Genomic DNA, 3,414 nt, shown 5'->3' with positions numbered 1-3,414 from the left:
GGAGCTTATAATAGACACTTGTAGGGATATTGTAGGGATCAGCTAACACTTGCATTGAAGGCCTCTTGTGCACCATGTGACACATTTCTCCTGCAATATATTATTTAATCCTTATAACAACCTATGAGAGAGGTACCATTATTAGTCCCATTTTACAGATGGGGAAACTAAGTAGATACAACACTATAGAGTATCTGGAGCATAGTAGATCCTCAGAAAATTTAGCATCTATACGTGCTAAATTAAGTTTCCTCCAGTCAATGAAGACAATAGTACTTGCCCTGCCAGAACATTCAAATAAAAATTTGACTATGAAAGTACTGTGATGGGAACGTGCTCTAGAGACACATACACTCCCAGATGTCAGGTCAGTGGGGCCACTGACTGAACCCATTACTACACTGGACTGGGCACCAAGGGGGGCCCCACTGATAGCCCCAACAGGAAGGCAGAGGCACCCAGGAAAAGGGGTCTTCCATGCTCATGTCCCTGTCCTCAGCTCTGCTTCCCATGCCTGTGTCCCTCGCCACCTCAACATCCTCCTACTCCCATCTTGAAATCTGACTTGGCGTGACTCTGTGAAGTCTGACTTTGACCCCTGACTGCCTTTCAGGGGAGGAGGAAGGTCAAAGTCCAGGAAAGGAAGACTGTTATCTTTGAGGAGCAATTTGCTTCTTAGTGGTGTCTTTATTTCTCTTGGATGTAATGGCGTACACCTTGCTTCTTTAGAGAAGACTTCCAACTGCATTGCTACTTCCTGCAAGTACCCACCTGGTCTGGTGCCTGGCCTTATGACCCCCATTGCTCTTTCCAAAGTGGTGCATGTTCTCATCACAGGCAGAATAGGATTTACACATCCACCTCCTTCAGGTTAGCCTCAGCTCCTAGTGGTGTCAGGGGCATTTTATTGGACAGTTATTGGACAGTGTAGGAAAGAAGAAGAACCTTGACCCCATCCCCTAGGTCTGGCTTTCTGGGATCGAGAAGCAGATGACAGTCAGCAGGGATTAGTGGAAGACATGAGCTCACCCTTTCTCCAGTGACATCAGCCTCTCCCTTTCTACAGGAAGGAGAAGAGAAGAGAGGGGGTGTGTAGATGACTTTGACTGTGACTGTGTTTATGTCCAACACACTGTGAAAAATATGGGTAAAACATCTACAAGCTGGAATCTGGTTCCGAGTTGTACCATGAGGACTTTTGGCTTATTTTTTTTTAGGAAGTCCATGTGCCTTCATTACAAAAAGTGTTGACTCTGCCTAAGTTTCTTCCGTGTAGTACAGGACTATGAAATGTGTGACAGGCACGGTAGCTTACGCCTGTAATCCCAGCACTTTGGGAGACAGAGGTGCTTGGATCACTTGAGGTCAGGAGTTCGAGACCAGCCTGGCCAACATGGTGAAATCTACTCTCTACTAAAAATACAAAAATTAGCCAAGTATGATGGCATGTACCTGTAATCCCAGCTACTCCGGAGGCTGAGGCAGGAGAATCGTTTGAACCTGGGAGGCAGAGGCTGCAGTGAGCCAAGATTGTGCCACTGCACTCCAGCCTGGGTGACAGAGTGAGACTCTGTCTCAAGGGAAAAAAAAAGAAAGGACTATGAAATGTAAATATTCATATGAGAAGTTTTATTATTTATTAGATGCTCTTATTGTAGTAATATGAAAAAAATCTAACAACATTAAAATTAATTAAAATTAAAATAATCTCATCAGCAGTTAAACATAATCTTAATTTGCGCATTTGCTAATCTCTCTTCTCTTCTACATCAAATGAACAAAACGGATATAATGAAAAATATTTACTGCTGGCTGCTGTTGACATCCAGTGCCATGACATGCAATGAAAAGACAGACAACAGCTTAATCTCACAGAAACATTGTCTCTACTTAGCAAATTTTGTCTAACACAGTTTACTTGCCATGCAGAAAACTTTCTAGTTTTCTAGAAACTGCCTTATGCAGTTTCCCAGAGACAACATCGTGAGTGGGAAAGAATATTGGACATGAGAGAGGAAACATTGCTTTTGTTTTGACTCCACTTCTATCTAAGCATCTGACATTTGCAGGTCATTTAATCTCTCTGAATCTCACTTTCCTCTTTTGTAGAATGGGTATGTAAGGTGAATGACTGCCAGGGTCCCACCCAGCTCTGCAGTGCTATGATTCTATGACTTTATTCATTTGTGTGCTGTTTCTCATCTCTTTTCTCTTACATTCTGAACTCAGCATCCATTAACTATATTCTGTTACCATAATTACCCAATCACTGAACACTGCATGATAGAGACTAAAGTCACTACTGTTTATGTTAAATTGTTTTATTATTTTGGAGGGAGGGCGGGAGAGAGCTCTATGCATGAAGCTCTAATTATAGTAATATAGTGCATTAGATTATAGCTCTCTTTAGCCCTATTTTATTCATGATCATAGCCCAGGAAATCCAAGCCAAGATTTTTCTTTCCGTGCTGACATTGACCACATTTCACACATCCAACAAGAGGCAAGTGCTCCCGAATGAAAAAGATGGACTGAGACTGTGAGCCTCAGTTTATGGAAGGTCAGGGAATGGGAGGGCAGGGGCTGCACCCACCCCACATGACAGTCATAAGTGAGACACGCTTTCTGGTGCTGGCCTGATGGCTGGTCCTGTGCATCTTTGGCTCAAGGCCTGTGGGGATTGTGCACCTCCAATGTATGAATATGCCACTGAGACTCCACTTGGTGCCAGAGATTCATCAGAGAGGTGTCTTTCTAGAATATAGTTTTTTCTTAGATATTTTTCCAGAAGAAATATTAGTCAGATATTAAAACAAACTCAACTTTATCTTGGAGTGGAATGCAAAATTGCACAAGTATTTAACATGTAACAAGAGCCTTAAAAGAAATTTCATGCATATAGAGACTGATCTGAGGCGCTCCTCCAGATCATCCCTAGTATTCCTTTACCGTTCAGGGCCCTTTGATGGAAAATATTGCAAATGGTAATTGCTAACATTTATTGAGTACCATGAACTGTTCTAAGCATTTTTATGTGATTCTTTTTAGGTACTCTAATTATCCACATTTTGCAGATGAGTTACATAAGTTAAGTAATTTGTCCAGAGTTTGCACAGCTGGTAAGATGTAAACCCTAGCAGCCCCTCTCTTCCCTCACTCCTCATGATGCCACCCACTCCCCTTACAGAGAAAGCACCTTCAGCTACAGAGGGTGTACTGTCCATATTGCAGACTTGTCATAAATCTAGGAAGGGCAGAGAGCTTTGCTTTAGAGCATCTCCACAGTTGCTTCCAAGACACACCTGGTGGACTTATGTCTAAAGCCTCCTTTTCTGGACCTTCAGAGAATCCCAGGGCAGAATAGAATCTCCTGGAACTGGTGGAACTGGTGCACCTTCTAGAAGTAAACAGATG

This window comes from Pan troglodytes, chromosome 12, assembly GCF_028858775.2.
Source record: "Pan troglodytes isolate AG18354 chromosome 12, NHGRI_mPanTro3-v2.0_pri, whole genome shotgun sequence".
Classification (NCBI taxonomy): domain Eukaryota; kingdom Metazoa; phylum Chordata; class Mammalia; order Primates; family Hominidae; genus Pan; species Pan troglodytes.
The sequence above is the reverse complement of the archived record's forward strand: the minus strand, read 5'-3'. Positions refer to the sequence as shown.